This window comes from Erithacus rubecula, assembly GCF_903797595.1.
Source record: "Erithacus rubecula genome assembly, chromosome: 13".
In the NCBI taxonomy this organism is placed as follows: domain Eukaryota; kingdom Metazoa; phylum Chordata; class Aves; order Passeriformes; family Muscicapidae; genus Erithacus; species Erithacus rubecula.
The window spans coordinates 8,022,075-8,041,345 of NC_136665.1; the positions used below are offsets into that span (position 1 = coordinate 8,022,075).

Here is a 19,271-nt window from a genome sequence, read left to right on the forward strand (position 1 = left end):
CCTTATTGCAACATTAAACCTCAAATGGGATATGTTTTACACAAAGTAAACCAATATATTGAAATAGTGCCCCAAACTTCTGGACAAAAGCTTGAAGGGAAATAATACAGAGCATGTGTAGAGATTCTGTCCAAGGGGCTGGAGGAGATTATTCCTTATATTCTCATTTAACAAAAAGGTTCCTTCTGTTTTGAACGGAACATTAAAATTCTAATTCAGCTCATAGAGCATCCCAAACAGAGCAGCAAAAGAATCTGTGAAGGAGCCCAAATATGGTGCTATTGAAACAGAGTGGATTAGAGGAATTGGGATAGAATCCTACAAGTGGCTAAGCAGCAGCAGGAGGTCAGTTCACAAACAGCAGGATGCTGTTCTTGCCAGACGTGAGTGACATAATACAGGCAAAACAATCGAGATTTCAGCTGATAAATGTATGCCTGAGGAAAAGCCCATGCTGTAGAACTTTCATAAGCAACAAATATTTAAGCAAATTCTGTAGACCTCATTTACACAGGAGAGCATTTTTTCTCATACAAACATGTCATGTTAACCATGTAGAGCAGAATTCTTTAACAGCAATAATTTTAAGAGTCTAATGTAGAAAATACAGGAGTCTCTGCTCAATTATGCAGTGAACAGATTAAACAAAGAACTTTCACGCTTTGATGCAGCTTCAAGTGTGTCCCAAGCAATTCTGTGCACATTAGGATAACACACATAAAAATATTAGCTCCAAATATCCGGGATATCCAGGAAGAATAACAGAATCCATGTAGCCCCACTGGTTATTCATAAATTGCATATATCAGTAGTATTAGACAAGTGTCAAGGCTTGAAGGGAACAGTTGCATTTGTAAGGAGACATTGAGATACTAAAGTAAAATGATCAATAAATCACTTTCTAAGTTTTATGGTATTAAATCAGACTTTAATTCTAAACAGCTATTTTTCACTTCTACTTTAAAAATATCTTTTAAAAGGCTGAGATTCCACTTATTTTCCATTTTATGCTATGAGCAATTAAAAGAAAATTTATTCAACTGCTTTTTTAGCTAGGGAAATGCAAAACATTCATCTGTCTACCCTAAGTTCTTTTCTGTCCTCCACAAAATATCCTTTTGGGCTAAATACTTTTGCAAGTCTGAAATAAATTGTAATTCTGAGTCAGATTCCAGCCTGGAGTAGAAAGCAAACTTCCCCTAGACTCTTAGGACATTGTGAAATAAGAATTTTGACGTGGTGCAGTTGACTGTTTTCATTCAGAAATCAGATTAAGAGAAGTTGGGCTCTGAGAACACGAGCTGCAGTGAATAAGGAAGCAGGAGAGAGAAAAGGCCAACCAGAAGCACCAGGGCATGGAATTCCCCTGCCATGGCTTGGGCAATCACATAAGAACACCATGGCAGAGGCACCTGAGGACATGCATTCCCTGACCCTTCCCCACATGGCCAGGAGCGCTCCTGTGAGCTGGCCACAAAGGGAATTTCACTCCAGGGACCATGAGGGGATGTCTGCATTTTGATAACTCGATGGGTATGTGGATAATCTACAGCCATTTCTGCTGATTGCAGAGAGGCCAAGCTTGTGCTATGGATCTGGGAACAAGCTGGCCATCTGTCATCCCAGTGTGTGTCATTTCTGGAGATCTTTCATAAAACCATACAATTTCAATTTGAAATGACGTGGAGACAGGCACAGCTTGCAGCAGCTCCTGCTCAGCTGTGAGAGTGATGCTGCTTGTCCCTTGCCTGCAGGGCTGTGCTGTCCCTGCAGCCCAGAGTCCTCCTGCTCTCCTCACCACAGGAGTGCTGATTATCCACAGCGTGCCTGTGCTGCACATTTATAGCTTGTTTGGTATGGAGCAGAGCAGCTCAGGAAAAGCTGATTAAGACATTGTGCTGAGCTAAAAACTGGATGCTTTGGGAATATCTGTGTTTTGGCCTTTCCCCAAATGTCTTCCCCCAACAAGTGAGAGAGGACAGCTGGAGCAGACGAACTTTCTGTGCCCAAGAGACTGTTTTTCTTTCCTTTGAAGGTATTACTTGCCTGTTATTACATTTACATAAAGGATCTTTATTCTTTTCCATATATAGTAAATGGCACTCCTGTATGTGAACATTGTGTAGCCATTTCCCCCCAAATACAAAACAGAATTATCTTCACTGTCATTCAAGCCTTTCTTTTTCCCCCATTACAAAGAATTGATGCAAATCTATTTTTGTTTGGTCTGGTTTATGCTGACAGCAATTAATTCTAAAGCCTCGGCATAAAGACATACAAGAATCACATATGTTTTTAATCTACAAGCAAGTTATCCAATTATTTTAGGTAAACTTCATGATCACAACCATCCTTACCAACTCTGATATGATAGGCTATTTTCTTCTTAATGGCTTAAGACTAATATACACTGCTGCAGGGAATATACTCTTCAACATTCCTCATGTTTTACCTCCTGATCTTGAAATAATAATATAGTCAATGAGCACATTTTGTTTATACTTGTTAGTAAAAAGTCACTAAAAGCATGCTGGGAAATAATATTCCATGCCTTAGGACTCAAACAAGTTCTCTTTATAAATAGAGCTTGTGTAAATCACAGACAAAGTTGACAAATTTCATGGATTAGTCATGGTGAAAATATCAGATTTAAAACAGATTAATAGAAAAATCATATTGCAATTCTGATTACTCAAATTCTGCATCTTGTTGAAGAATTAAATGAAAAAAGTAGTGATAATTCTGGAGCCAATTCACTAAATTATACTTGCACTGAGATGTGTACAGAGGGTAAAGATTCCTCATTAACCTTATAAAACCTCTGAAATCTATATTTAGTTACATTGGAATGAGAACATCACAGGTTATAGAGATTATAGTACACTGAAGCTATTTCAGTGCATTTTTCCACCAAATTAAGCTAGCATGAAATTATTTTGTCACCTTGCTGAAAAATAAATTAAGGAAGAAACTGATTTGAAATTAAAGCTCTTATTTTCACAATTATTTGTATTTGGTACCTCTACTTAAAATGAGGGAAATAATATCTAAAAGAAGTTCCACTTTAACAGAATATCTCATTATTCCTGTAAAAGTATAAAATTCATGACTGTGAAAAACATTTGGAGTTAAGCAAAACGACCAGCTTACACATAGAATTTCATGGCTTTTAAGTCTTTCATGATGATGTAATTTAAATTGAGGCCTCATTTAAAAGAGAGGTTACACACAACCATGTGATTCAAAGAGACTTGTTGACTACATAACAATTTGGCTTGATGCCTCCATGTCCTCCACTGAGCTGCACAGACCACTTGTCATCCTTGCATCTGAAGACAGCCAATTTGTCAGACATTTGCTTTAATTCTTTTCCTTTGTCTTCTTTACAATATCCTTCATGTGCATCCTGGTCATCAATATCATATATCTGACTGGAGGATGGAAATTCATTTGTGTTTCCGTCTTATTTTCTTTGCGTGCAATCCTCCTGGGTCTTATAGGATGTGCTTAATAAGAACCACATTATTCTGCTAAAGGAAGTCCTTGAGCAGACTTTGAGAAGCAGTATGGCAAATTAGTTTCAGAACGTGGAAGGTCAGTTGGAAATAAAAAGCTGCAGTTATCTACACTGTTTTCTGCAGTTCAGAAAGTAAGAAAAAGAGGCCTAACATTCAATAAAGGATTTGTTTGATGTTTTTCCTTTGGAAAGCTGGACTAATTTATGCCCAAACAATAAAGTGTTAGCTGAAACTAATTAAAAATGGCTTTAAAATTCATATTTGAACAAATGAAGAATCTCACTTCTCTTTCAACTGCATTTAAATGTTTTTGTTTCTAATTTTGTTTCAAATTCTATACCATTCAAACATTTAAACTTAAAAGTGTGCTTGAGTTTGAACATAAATAGCCCTCTGCTTGGGAATGCCAGGTTTATAGGTGTCCTTGCAGCCTTAATTCTGCCCCCTGGTGTCTATAAATTATGGCTCTTTCTAACTAATGATCACACGTTATTTTTCACTCCAGGGTCTGTGTCACTCTGTCCACAGGACAAATGTTCCTTACACAGTGCAGTTGCTTTCAGATTCTTAAAATGCTGCCTGTGCAAAGCATCTCCCTGAAGCTGTAGTGCTGTTTGCTCTCTGGACTTCCCTGTGCTGCTCATCACCAGATCTGGATCTCTCCAGAGCACTAACAATGCACTTTCTTCTTTGTGATAGGAGAAGAGCATTATTGTCTGTGTGGGAAAAGATGGTGCACAGACACTGGGCACAGTTTCAAAAGTCTTTGTTGCAGATGTCTTCATCTTTTGCTCTGATGTATTAGGCTTGCTTGTGTAAAGTTCTTCAGTTTTTATAGTCCTTTTCATTTTTAAAAGTTGCATAGTCTTCAAGATGTTGTATTTGACACATCTCTATAAAATAAAATTGTATTTTGTATTTTCCTCACTTAGTAGATGTGAAAAAATTGGTTTTTTCCTGGCAGTCCAGAAAACTGTCAGAGGTGGCCTGAAGCTCAGAACCACTCCTGCTCCAGTGCTGGTTTTGCTCCTGATGACCAGACACTCCTCCTGTCATCATGGCAGAGGTTTTATCTTTCTCAAGTTACTGAAGGTGCTCTCTGCATCTCAGAAAAGCTCTGACTGAATTAAATAGAAGTTCACATCATGTCTGTATTTATTTTGGCCCACACAATTTCTTAGCACATAAGAAATCTGAAGCAAGAGCACAGACAGGGTTAAGTTGCCCAACTGCTTGTCCCTCCCACAGTCACTGTCCCATTTAAAATGCAGCTCAAGGATGGAGCCAGTGCAATGGGGAGCATTGGAACAGAAGTGAGGTGCTACAGAAAAGGCAGTAAATGGCTGTGTAATGAAAAGTGCTGTAACATGTAACCAAAAGGATACCTAAAAAAAGAAATAAAATTATATCAGCTAATGTAAATCTGGCACTTTCCAAATTCCAGACTTTTAATTTAAATGTTACTACCCATTTAATGAAACCATTGTGCTGTCCTGCAATATTTATCTGCTGTATTAAAGGACAAAAGTTACAGATTAATGATTGCTTGTGAGTATCAGAAGCAAAGTCTGAGTTGAAATACATGTACACACTGTTTTAAACAGACCTGCTGGTATTGAGGATTGCTTCAAATCAGTGTTATGCACTGAAAGAAATTCTCACACATATTTGAGCAAATGAAGGCATTTTGATTTGCTTTGTTTATTGTTAAGGCACACTGAGCATAAATCCATCACTTGCTCTCTGAACAAAATCTGAGTGCCCTCTGGAGTTGTCATGCAAACTAAAACATAGTGAAAAATGGGACTTCTGAGTCTTTAAAGCAAGCAGCTTTCCTTCCCTACTCTGAAAGAGATCTGATCCAAAAATGAGTTGGATTCCTAAGGAGATTTTTTGCTGATTCCCCAGTGCAGCTTGGAGCAGTGTGAGCAATGCATATGGTCAGGTTAAAAACCAGATCTACTCTTTGGTTTTATCCTCTGGCTCCCAATCACACTCACAGACCTCAATGGATTTCTCATGATCTAACATCAGTAAATTAAAATCAGCTACAAAATTCAACTAAATAAACTTATTCATAGAACCAATGATTGCATCATTAAGACACAATAATAATCTCAGGCACTTCTATCAAAAACTTTCTGTTTTGTTTGGCCAGATGAGATTAAAATCAAAATGGTATGAAAAATTCAATTTACTCTCCAGTAGTGAGCTTATATGTCTTGTGTTTGTACTTCATTCTCTTCAGTCGTGAAAAATATTATGGTCAGGTTTTGGTTCTTAATACTTTGGGGTGCAAGAACTGCAAAAAACATGTTTGATTTTCTACTGACCCTGAAATGAGAAAAAAACAACCCAGTGTTTCCTTACAAATCTAAACCCATGCCCTCCCCCAAATAACAACAAAGAAAACTAAACAGAAAAAAACAAAAACAAAAACCAAGTTTGGACTACATTTGGTCAAAATTTTGACATAATGATCTATTTCCCACCTTCTCAGATACTGAAAGAAATGAGCAATTAATGTTTGTAAAGTGTTTTAATGACCTCAGACAAAAATTACAGAAATGCAAAGTGAGTATGATTGTTGTTGTGATGATGAAAATGTCTTGTTCTACTCACCATGTTCATTGCCTAAAGTAACACAGTGGGTAGCCTGTTATTACTAAAGGAATAAACTTTTTCATCAAACACTCTTTATAAAAATATTTCCCTGGAAATGTAACACAGCATGTAGCAAGACTACTACAATTTTCCATCACTATGAGTACATGCAGCATAGGTACTGTTTTTAGATAATTTCACCCGAGCTTTTTGGCAATAGTTCCTCCCAAGGAAACCTACATTAACCAGAAATTTAGAGTCTGTTATCCCCAGGCCAGCTTCATTGGAATTTTTAATATGGCACTGTCTATTCAACAGTTGTGTGTAAAATGCCAATAAACTGGCCAGGAAAGAGCTGAAGGGCTAATTGCCTTTTAACTCCACTGTGATGATAAAGTCACGTAGAAAGAAAGGAAAAACTCCCACTGCTTTAACAAGTTTATCTGACTGCCAATTTAACATTCTCTGTCTGCGTGCACTTTAGTGCATTCACCAATAAAAGGATAAAAGCATTCAAAATCCTGGACCCTCAATAACTAAGAAGTCCAGATTCAAAACGTCTGCTCTGCTGGAACCAGCCCATTAGGTCAGCCAGCTTTTTGCCTGGTACTTGATTTCAACTATACACTATGTACCAGGAAAAAGATTTCCTTTTGATGCAAAAGATTATAAATTCTTAGGAAACTGGAGTGATAGAAAAGAAGAAAAGGAAGGATACCATTTTGAAATAGTAATAAAAAGCAGAAACTGCTTCTCACAGATGAAAGGTGAAATAGTACCAATCAATTCAGTGGTGAAAATCCCATTGACCTTAAAAGGTCAAGGAATTAACTTTTAAAAAATTAAATACAGGACAATATCGCATAATTTATAAGCTGAATAAACATATAATTTGCATTTCTTCTTTGTTCCCTCAAACACATTTCATATTATTCCCTTCAATATTATTCTTTTCAAAAAACCAGTCTTATAAACACGATTTCTTTCTTCTGAACAAAATTTTCTACCTAATTCTGCCTTTTTGCACTTTCTTCATAGTGTAAATGCTTTTTAATTGATAATTAAAAGTAGACATTGAATAACATCACTTCTGGAAGTCAGTGCTATAGACAAAAAGTGCATTTTCCTTTGGCAGCTGAGCCATAACCATCCTTGTCCCCCTTGATCCCACAAAATGAGACAGTTGTTAAAAGACATTTCACAGAAAGATTGAAAAGAAGAAACTAGTGGTCATTTAATTTAATTTTTTTGCTAGACCTGTATTTTTATTTCCATCAGAGAAGGAACACACTCAGCTCTGATAGCAAATTGACCTGTTCCACTTAATAAAATAAAAGCATCAGTAGAGTCATTGTGATTGCCAGCTGCAAACCACTGAGTGTTGGTCTTTTCTATTCAAAATCTCTTCCATGTTTTTCTTATTGTAACCTGGAAAGAGTACAAAATCCAAAATCCAATGGAATTTCTATCAAGAAGAATACTCTTAATGCTGAAAGTTCCTCAAGTACTCACCCAAGCAAATATGTTATATTACAGTAAAATTTAAAAGCAGAAGTTCAAACTAAAAATGAAGTGTCCTTCAAAAGACACTCATGTGCATCAGAACCTATGCATTAATGCACTTATTTCCATACAGCTCTGCATTTCCCTTCTCCATCACTTTGTAATTTGTTCCAGACTTTGTTATTTCTTTCACATTTGAAGGTACATTGTTCCACATTTGAGTGATGAAAGACTGAACTGGATGGAAATACACTGAAATGTTAGAGGGACAATGAAAACAAAAATGAAGTTAAATTTTCAATTTATAAGGTAGCTACAAGTGAAAGAAATAAACAAAGAAACAAATAAACATCTCTTAACAAATAAAGAAAATGTAGTGCTCAGGGAGACCCAGAGTGGTCATTTCACAGTACAAAATAAACAACTTTGCTGTACTTCCAAATTTAAAATGCCAATACCTAAGGGAAGCAATGAATTTCTCCCTAACAATACACTACTTTTGGGTTGTCACTGCAGTTCAGGGTTATTTTTAAAGCTTAGATCTTTCTTACTAGATTAGAAGGCAGAGTAAACTAAAAGATCAAGCTAATCTAGGATAAACTTCTTTTCCACAGTTCAAAGGCATTGGCCTTTCCACAGGTTCAATTGCAGGTTTCTTTGAAGATGTGCCCTAAAGTTCATTAAAGAAATTTCAGTGACTTGAACTGATTTCAACATTAAAAAGATAATGTGAGAGCTTCATTGCCATAAAGAACCTGACAGACTGACTTTGAAGCTTTTTTAGGTGGCACTAATTTTTTTATTCTTGCACTAAAAGCCTTATTTAAACATATCTTTAAGTTTAAATCCTTATATATACTTTTAAAAATTAATGGGAAAAAACCCCCTTGGAAACATAGACCCTTTTTTAAAAAATGCAGTTAAAAAATCAGTATTTAATTATTTTTACAGAATTCAAAGTGACTATCATTGATGTTTTTCTCCTCATTGATTGTACTTAACAATATTTCCAGGTGGTAGTGCACACAGTGCTTAAGCAGCATCTAATCTGCATAGAATTTTGAAGAGAATCATATGGCAAGAACTTCAGGCTTTAACAATAAAATATTTAGACAGATGTACATGGCTTTTATCTTAATAACAGGTCCTCCAGAGCATGTGACAATAGTAATGTGAGGAGGAAAACATTGCTTAAGATTCTCTCAACCTCTGCTGAAATCCAAAGAGACATATTTTCTGATTTTAACTCCAAAATTGTAGCTGATGGTTAAGATAACACTTTGATTTCTTACATTAGGAAAAATGCTCATCTCAATACTTAGGAAAAAAAAAAATGAAAAAACAACCCTACAAACATAACTTGCAGATGTATAAAATATCTTGCAGTATATTACATTTTATACCTCTTTTAATGCAAAATGCTGCACTGATGAAAATTATATTCTGTGTTAACACACAGAATTCCCAAATCAAGGGCAAGCACCTTGGCATCAGTTTTCTGAATAACCAGATACTCTCACACTTTCCAGAATAGAAGCTGTGGTTCCTGGTTACTACAGATTTCAGACTTCTGCACCAGACTCACAAAAAAGGATTCTTGAATTCCTTTCCATTCCATCATGTTTACTCCATGTACTGACCAGATTCTGTCAAATAAAAACCCCATAGAGGGTCTGACAGCCATTGTTTTGTAAACACTGCTCATGCATGGACCTTGTCTTCTTGGATAATAAATTCTACATATTTAGATAAACTAAATACTTCCATTGCCTCAAAAAGTTGCCTGCAGGAAAAGTCAGATATTCTGGCAGTACTCTATTCCACCTTTAAGCTTTTATACCTTGAACTTTTATGAGAAAATCCTAAACAGAGAACTGCCATATACACTGAGGTTTATTTGCATCATGTCATCCTCAGCTTTCTGATTTATCCACTGTTACTATTTCTTTTCACAAAAGCACACAGCTGTCTCTTTTAGCCTATTTGTTTTATTTACTTTGCTTTACTGAGTTCAAGATTTTATGTTTTAGATTAAGAAAAAAAAAAAAAAGGGACAGAACTATTTGCCAATGTTGACACTTTTAGGTTTTGTAGTAAAAGCTGTCAGGCCATTCAGCTCACTCAAAGAAACAATGCCTTAGCAGAACTGTGCAATTGATAACAAAATAATTATTAAAAATATTACAAGCTGCCTGATACAGATATACATACTGAAGATGAAACAAATTACAGCTTTTGTTGATTAGCAGACCTCTTTACTGATTAAAAAGATATTGAGAAGTTGATCTTTCTTTTTTCCTCTACCTACCCTAATGCTAACTGCATAATACAATTAAAGCCCAGACATCCATCACATTTTATCCTGCAATCTACTTCACATGTTCTCCACACACAGAAATAAATGGAATGGTATAACATTATCAGCTTATGATTTGAAACAAGCAAAATGTAAAAAGTTCCAGAGCTAAAATCATCACTTCAGCTTGAATTTTGAGTCTCATGAGATAACAGTTAAGATACAGCCCTTAATTCTGTGTATTTTGCTTTCCCCAGGACTCCTGCCCCAATCACTACACAGAAGGAATATCAGGCCTATGCCCAACTAGCCAAGATGTTTGATCCATCATCAAACAAACATTGATTCATTCTGGCTTTCTAGGGCTCCCTTCACTGTGACATTGCTGCATCCATGTACCCGACTGTCAGTGTCCCTGCTTGGGGACAAGTGTCCCCACTTGCACTGATCTCCCAGACTCCCTTCACTTTTATCATGAGGGATTTTGCTGTCAGTTCCAATGTTCCCTCCATTTTCAATCATGTTTTTCCTCCAATTCCCATCTCCCACCCCCCCCTGCAGAGTTTAGCAGCTTCCTCCTTGTCTCCTGAAGTCCCAGCCATAATTCCCACCTGTTTGCACAGGTACCTCAGCTCTCTCACCCCATAGCTGAATTACCCTTTCTTTCCTATGCAGATGAATTCCTTAAGAATCTCACAGAAAGCACAATTCTTCAACAGTAAATTTAACAAACATTTCTTGGACAACAGGAAATGAAATTAATACTATCCAACTGCTAGCACTCAAGAGACTGTGTTGAAGCAACTGGAACAGGAAATCTTTTAAAACAACTATTATTTACAAGTTTGCTGGTTTGTTTGATTTTTATTTTCCTTTATTCTCTGTGTTGGAAATAGCTGAGACTTTCCAGCTAAGCACCTGGAACCATTTGTGCAGAGTATCAACTCTTCAGACAGATACCTCACTTGGCAAGTGTCCCAGGTAATTTTATAAAATTATCAGCTAAAAGAAAGGTCAGACAACCTCTAAAAGAAGAAAGGATAACTAGGCAAGACTGTAAACTGGGAATATAGAATGCAGATAATAAACCCCATATATTGCTTTAATGTAATGACTTACTTAATTTCTTTTTTTTTGCTGTCAGAAAGAAAATTCTGAAGTGCTGCAATTATAAAATAAAAAAGATGTGGAAATTTTTGTTAAGTAATGATGTTAAAGTAGCTGAAAACCTCCATTAAAACTCAGCAGAAAAACAACAAATATAGTTCAAATTATTACTAACAAATTTAACTGACTGGTCCTTTTTTTATGTATTTTTATATTTTCCCCATATTAGTTTAAATTGTGATGTATTTACACGATGTTGATATTCTTCTTCCTAAGAATGACAGAAATAAAAAACTATTGCATCCATATACTAAATAGAATAAAAAATATATAACACTTTCAAACTACAGTACTACCAGCTTATTAAATGCATCTATCATAACAATGATTTTTTTTTAAATATTTTGTACTATATTAGTGTCCATGGTGAAATTAGGGACACAATTTTTCACAGACCAGGCCAATACAAATAAATAAATAAATACCAAATAATTAATACACAGGTCTTCATAATTTAATTTCAAAATGGAAATATAATTGCTCCTCCTTACAATTCATGTTGTGAAGTTTAAAATTATTGGAAAGAGAACAAATTAGTAGCACCAATTAACACCAAATACTGATTATGATTGAAGATGCAATCAAAGTGCTCACAGAGGAACATAATGCACAAACTACACACATAAGACCTAAAAAGAATGAGCTGCTTGAACAACACCCTCATGCTTCAGCAGAAAAGGTAAAACTTGCTTTTATGGTTTGATGTAAAAGGTAATGGTTGACTCTCAGCTGACATTGATGGATTGGAGATCACACCTTCCAATCCAGCTGGAGGAATTCCAGTTTTCATAGGTGTGATATCACTATCAGTGTTGCTGCCACAGTCAAATAATTGACCAGAGTGACATCACACCCAAATTGTAAGATTTTATTTGGAGGCCATGGGCTGCCATGAGTTTAATACTACAGTGTACCATGAGGGCCCTTAAAGCATTTCCTTTTAATTTTTTTTCCTCTGTTAGGTGGGTTATTAACTATATTAGCAGTATTTCCTATTCTGCATATAGGAAATACCTGCTCGTACCAGTAATACCTTGCCAAACTGTAAAAAACTAGAAGGAAACTATCCACTATCCTACACTCCATAAATACATCAGGCTCTTAGGCACATAAAAGTGAGACCCTGCAATCCCTGGTTAATGCCAGACAGATCTCTGTTACAGTATTTTGGCTCCTTCTACACACACACCACCATTAAATTTGATTCAAATTAATCCTGCCTGAAATTAAAGTAATGCTATTGTTTCCTAGATTGAACATGAACTATAAGAGAAAAACAACTAAGTAGAAGAAGTGACAGGAATTAGAGACATTTGAAATATGTCATTTTTAAAAACAAAATTTTAAGATTAAAATATAAGATATTTAAAAATCAGATTTATTTGCTGACCAAAAAAAAAGTTGTGGAAAATGTCTGTTGAACTCAACAAGTGTATCATCTTATTTCTTAAGACAAAAACAATTCATAAAAATATATTTTATATTCCTTGGGTTCCATTTTTTGTAGTGTTTAAACACAAGAGTTTTTCTAACTGCATGAATTAAGTAAAAACACAAAAGCCTTGGGTTTTCTCACTTCAAAGGTAAAAAGTCCAAACTACATTTAATCCATTTAGTTACACCTTGAGATAACACAGTCTGGAAGCCCAGCAAAGTCCACTGATAGTCTGTATTTATTAAGTATTTGAAAGACACATCCTTATTTCTATAAAAGAACCTTTTAAATAACAGCTCCAAGAATCACTGTAGATATTGAGCTATATTTAGAATTGTAAAAAACTTTCTCTTTTCCTTTTAGAGGACCACGGAGAGCCATACTCATATGAAAACATTTTTATTTATTAAAATTTAGTCATCTAATTTCTGGCTTTTTCTACCACAAACAGATGCAGAAATGCATAATATTCAGTGTGTCTAAAAATGAAATGCATTAGAGTATAAGCCAGAGTAAAATTCTTTCCCAGCATTAATTCCACCCTTTTTTCCTCCACCATGCATTCTTGCCCCTTCTACAACAAGCCTTGAAGTTTAGCAGCTTGAAATCATATGTCTGTCTGTTAAGCTGCTGGTATGTGGAAACAAAGTTTTCAGGAGACCTATAAAATCAAACAAGATCAGACTAAATTATCTGCTGCTGATCTGCACTGATACATTGCTGCTAGTCACTAAACCAGTCACTTAGGGTCCTCAAAAAAATTCAAGGGCGATGAACCATGATGTGCAACTTCATTGAAAGCTAGTTAAGCACATTATCAGACAGAAAAAGCATTTTGGACCCCCTCTGCTGCCACCCTGGAAAACAGTACCAGTGGTGATTACCTCCTTAGCTCTGGTAGAGAGCAGCTGAAATATCACACCACGAAAGCCCCTTCATTCCACAAACTGGTCTCCTACTGACTGGGAATGCATTCAAGTATTTTTTAATTCTGGGATAGAAATTATGCTCCCAAACTTGTGCAGAGGTGTACCTGGAGAAAAGAAGGCTGCACTTCAATCACTTTCTCCACGGTCATGCCTGTGCAGGTCCCTTATCCTGTATCCCAGATCAGATCTCAGGGGCTGCTGGGCTTCCACCTCTGCTGCTGTTCCTTTGGGAATTCACTGTCAGACACTGCCCTGTCTGCCTCCCACTGTAAAGCTCTAGCTGGACAATGCAGTTTTCTCCCCACTCCTCTGCTCTTGCTCCTGTTCCACACACATAGAGTCTGTTTTGCTCTCAGGTTTATAGTTTTTAAGACAAGAAAGGGACTGCAGCAGTCATCTAAACATGGTGTTATGAATATTTTCAGATGCCAATTTTAATTGAAATTAGAACTATCCACAAGAGTAGCATTGATCACAACTCTCTTATGCTGGGTACTAAAAACTATTAACAGGTGTGTAAAATCTGTGTTGAGTATGTATTTGTGCATGAGCTTCCAGAGAAAAGTCTTGATCCTGGAGGAGAGCAGTGTGTGGGTGGTGAGCAAGTCCAATCTGTATTGTTTACAGCAAAATTCTCCATGTCCTCTGCCCTGTGTAATGACCCTGCCATGGCTAAAACCACAAGAAAAGAACTGATAAAGAACCCCCATGACATTATGCATAACATGTAACATGTCTTGAAGTGATTCCTCCAACAGATCCAGAATTTTTTGCTTAGCTGGAACAGTGTATCTTAAGTGAAAGTTTCAGAATTACAGAATTCACCACAATTTTTTGGTGTTCAATTCTCCCCAGTTGCAGACTTCTCTTATCTGCCCCACTAACTTTGTATCTGTGTGAAATACATGCTGCAAATAGTTCCATCACAGTTTTGCAGTCATCCTAAGTGGCTATTTACAATTTTCAGTCTCTGAATGTTGTGACAATTCTTCTGAGCATTTCATCCCCTATTTTCTTCTAGAGACATGACTGATAGTTTTGCCTGATTTATATTCTTCCTTCACTCATCAGACTCCTCTAAATTCTGCTTCCTGCAAAAATGTATTTCTGATTTCCACATCCTCTGTTTTGTACAGTGAAGTACAAAAAAGCCACTGGCATGCCCTGGTTATGTAGGATTTATAATTTAAAACATGACAGTTTGTAGGTTAAAGGTGTAACTATGATAGTTTTAAACCACATTCCTAATCATGAATCTTGCAATCTGCCATATCTCCTAATATTAAAATATCCACCCTTTTTATTAATATCTCAGCCTTTTTATGGACTCAATTTAATTACCAACATTTGAAAAATATTTTGGCTCCAATAAAATTAAATTTCTTTATTGTTGTTCCAAGAGATACATCCTTAAAGACTCCAAAACCTTTGGCTATGAAAATAAGCATCTAAGTCTTTGGTTCTTTGGATACTTATCTTCTCTGAATACATCAAGGAAAATAAGCAAATAAATAACCTAACTTTGAACTGGTATGCCTGAGACCCTCAGGTAGCAAACAACAATACTTGACTGAGGTTAGTTACAGTAAGAACCCAAAGATCCCAGGTACAACACCATGAAAATGCTTAGAACAGGGGAAATGAAAGCCACTATATACAACAAAACCCTGGTTTTTGATTCTATCTTGTAAGTCAATATGATGCACATTAGATATATGCCCTTTATTCCTATTCTGCTTTTGATCATTGGAATATCTTTTTTAAAATTATTTCTAAATATAGGGCAAAAGCAAAAGCAACAATCACAGATTGATTTACAAAGAAAATTATCAGCCAAGATCTGTGGAACTCTTTCATGAACTAACTTTAATGCCTTGTACTTGCATGGTCAGCCCCATATTTTCAGTGCCATTCTCAGCAGTTACAGGCAGGCACATACAAATCGAAAAAAATAAAATTCTACTCCTAAATTTTAATCACTCCTAAGTGATGTGGGAGAAACCACTTAGAGGAGGCACAAAATGCTCCAGGATTAAACAACATGCTCAGTAATTTAACCACACATTAATGGCTCTGCTAGGGCAGCACAGTGAACACCTACAGGGCACACAGCAAAGCCAGGGCACCTCATGAAACTGGGAATCTCAACTGACCCAGCTCAGCCTCTTGTTTCAATAATCCTTTCCTGAGTCCTCATTTGTCACTGACAGGAATTATTCACCCATTTGTAAAAAGGACAGCTATGATTACAATACTCCTCTGACATCTCTAAATTAGTAGTCCTTCTATGGATTATTAGATAAAGACTGACTTGTCTTCTATTGTGAGCAAATTTTTAGGGTGCCTACAACATACAAACTGCAGACAATAAATAAGAAAAAGAAACAAAAAGCCTAAACAGCAAAACTAAGTGACTCTTGGCAATTTACACTTTTAGAAATACTACTATTCCTATATATACATACCAAAAATACCCAAAGAAAAACAAAGGTGAAGTACATTGGGTAATTATGGCTTCTGGAAAAGATATTCAGATGAAGTTTCTATTTGCCCCATGCAGCCAGAAGTATAATAATTGAAACTTTTAAAGGAAGGTAGGAATTGACCTGCTTCAGAGCAAGAGAATGCAATGGCTGTAAGGGTGAGGTTGCAGCTTTCCCAGCTCTCTGAAGACTCTCACAATCCTAAGAAATTGTGGGGTAAAATTTCCCCTACTCTCTCACTCCCCCAAGAAAGGATCTGCACAAGAATGGCCAAGAACTGCTATTTTACATAATTGCTTTCAATAAACTTCCCTGAGTGCACATTTCCAGATTTGTGATGCCCTGTGATTTACTGAAAGAGAAAATTCAAAATCACAGAGATCATAACATTCAGAATTAGTCATTTCTATTACAACTGTACCTATTATCCATTCAAGGACTTCAGTCCCTTTTGTCCAAATTTTTGTCCAAAATTCTTCTGATAAAATTATAAAGAAACAAGGTGAGATAAATAGGAAGATACAGCCCTGATGTGACTGAGTGTTTATCAGCTTTGCTCATCATTTGACCCTCTTTTGTGAGACACAAGTGAGCAGCCTTCAAGGATAATTATTAAGGATTTAAGGGGAGACATGGTGATGAGTTTATAGATTTGTACAGAGCTTCCCCTCACCTTGAAGAAACATGAGAGAAACCAATGGTGTGATCTGCTAAGCCATAGGGACTGAATGCTGACAAAACCAGGAATCAAGGACACCAAGAAGTTACAGCACTTTTTGTTTTTTCTTCTCTGCCCAGCAAGCCAAATTGTGTATATTAGATTACAGATACAGGTCTGTAACAGAGGCAGGTCACTACAAACTGTCTCTGTTCCCAGAATAAGTGCACCAAGACCCAAACATGAACATGGTAAAAGTGAGTTATTGCATAAAATAGCTTGGATATTCTTAGCATCTCACCTTGGGGTAGATGGAAGAGACATTGATATTGGAAAAGATCACCCTTTAAAAGTTGTAATAACAGCAGATACCTTTGAAGAAGAAAAGCAACTGTTTGTACTGCTGTGAAACCTTACAAGCACATCTGGGGTTTCATACAAAAATATTTTATTTGTATTTCATATGAAATACGTTTTATTCCAAATCATTGACCTAGTTTAGTAGGGACATGCATTCAATTATTATTTTGATTAAAGAAGTAATGAGGTGACTTAGAACTGAAAAACATTTATTTAAAAGTACACAGGGGTTTGTTTTTTTTTTTTTTTGTAATGTTTTTAAACACACAGCTTGGACAAATGCACATATAAGCAGCCCCCAAGCAGATCCCAGTAACCAGATCTGCCAAATCTCATGTGCTAAATACGAAATTCATCCTTTTGACCTCGTGTCTTGCTCTCCTGCTGCAAGGGCTCGTGCATTTACTGCATGGTGCTAATGTGCTGCATGCCACTGACAGGATCACCAGCCAGGTTCATGCAGTGGGACTTGGATGGCAGTGGGGAAGTGACAAGGGCAGTTCAGGCAGCTGAAAAAACGTGGGGCCAGCATGGGCTGGGCTGTCTGTGTGCAGAAACACCCATCTCCCACTCACACAGCTCACACGTTGGGATTCCAATAAACTGAGAGGACTGGAGCATGTAGGAGGGATTGCCATGTGGAAAATCAAATATGGAGGGGAAACACTTCTTTTATGATGCACAAAACCCATTGGTGTGGTCAACAGATGGAATGTAGCCAGATGCTCATTACAGCAATGCTATTGACATTGCTACAATTAAGGTAAGAGTCACTGTTTCCACTGTAAACTCCTGTTTGCAAGACCTTATAAATTGGCCGTAAAACTTCACTTCAGGCAGAACCTTAACACACAAGGTCTCAGCATTAAAGTATGTTTCACATATATTTAAAAAATGGTGTGCCTTTCAGATTACATGGTAGCTCAAAACAGGTTTCTCATTCTTGTTCTAGTATTCTCTGCACTCCTTGCACTCAGAAAAGCCTTTGTGTCTACTGAGTAGAATGATGGAATTTTCCATTCTAATTACAATTTTCCATAGTTGGGAGCAGTTCCATTTTTTATTTTACTATTGCATTAATAAGCTAAGTCGTTAGCATTGGAAAACTGGTTATCATCTTTCAAAACAGTATTTGTAATTCACAACAGCTCCTATATATTCACTCAACATAATCAAAAGGATGCATTATAGTTTTTGAGTCCATTTTCCTCACATAAACACTCTCCCCCAGTGTGAAAAAGAAATCCACTACTTAATACAGTATGCTATCCTTTGTCCCTGAAGTAAGAGGGGAAAAATTTCCTTGGATTTCAACAGGAGCAGATCCAAGCTTTCAAAATACATGGGTGCATTACACTATAATTACTTCTTATTTATGGAGTGGTGACAGTAGGCTCAGTGCTGTGCAAACAAAAGAAGACATGGTCCCTGCCCCTTGGGGCTTGCAATCTGAAAACACAACAGTTGAGGCACATAAAACATCAAGTGGTGATACAGTCCACAGTGGAACCCTGACGTGTTTGTTTTCCCATAAATAAATCAATTTTGGAGGGGGAGAGAAAAGGGGAAGATAGTCTTCTTTAATTTGCTCTTTAAGAGTGGATCTGAAAGAATTCATATTCCAAGCACCCCGTCTTCCAAATTCCCCTCCAAGTATGACTGTGAGAAAAACAATATATAATATGTAAGGATTTAGTAGACATTTAGTAGACATCACAGAAAAAAAATAAAGTTTGCATTCCTTTGGAATGCTACTGTATGTTTGCATCACCCTATTTCTGCACAGAATGTATCTGCCTTTTTTACACAGACATTGCTGCACAACTCACACGGCTGGGAGCCAGACCAGATAAGGGACTTTTCAGTCGACAATAAAGAGAATTTGTACTTGTGAAACTTGGATTGAGATACACAAACCCAGTGCACTTTGTCTTTAAGGAACAACTGCAGGCAGGTTTTCTAAAGCTCAGGAATGACACTGGTCTAAGTGCTCCAAGACAGGGCCCATTCCAGCAGCCCTCCAGGAGAACATTTCATTCCATTCCTTCCAAGGCACATTCCCAGCAGACAGAGTCACACTCATCCTATGCTACAGAGCAAGTTCTTGGTTTTGGAACAGTAGTTTTAAACTCAGTTTAATCACACCAGCTGTAATTCAATCATTAGTTCAAGGCCAACCACTTTTTCTTGATTCCATCTCCTCTGGCCAGTGACAGCTATACCATGGACACTGCACATCTTCCCACTGCCAAATTAAACTAGGAAAAATGCTGGAAACAGGAAGGCATTTTGGCACATGCAACACAATCCCAGCTAAA

General features: G+C 36.7%; 1 protein-coding gene across 4 annotated transcripts in view; it reads right to left on the reverse strand.

Annotated features, from left to right (window-relative positions):
• Positions 1-19,271, reverse strand: part of ERC2 (ELKS/RAB6-interacting/CAST family member 2) — a 400,862-nt gene that overhangs the window by 61,770 nt on the left and 319,821 nt on the right. The window lies entirely within an intron of this gene.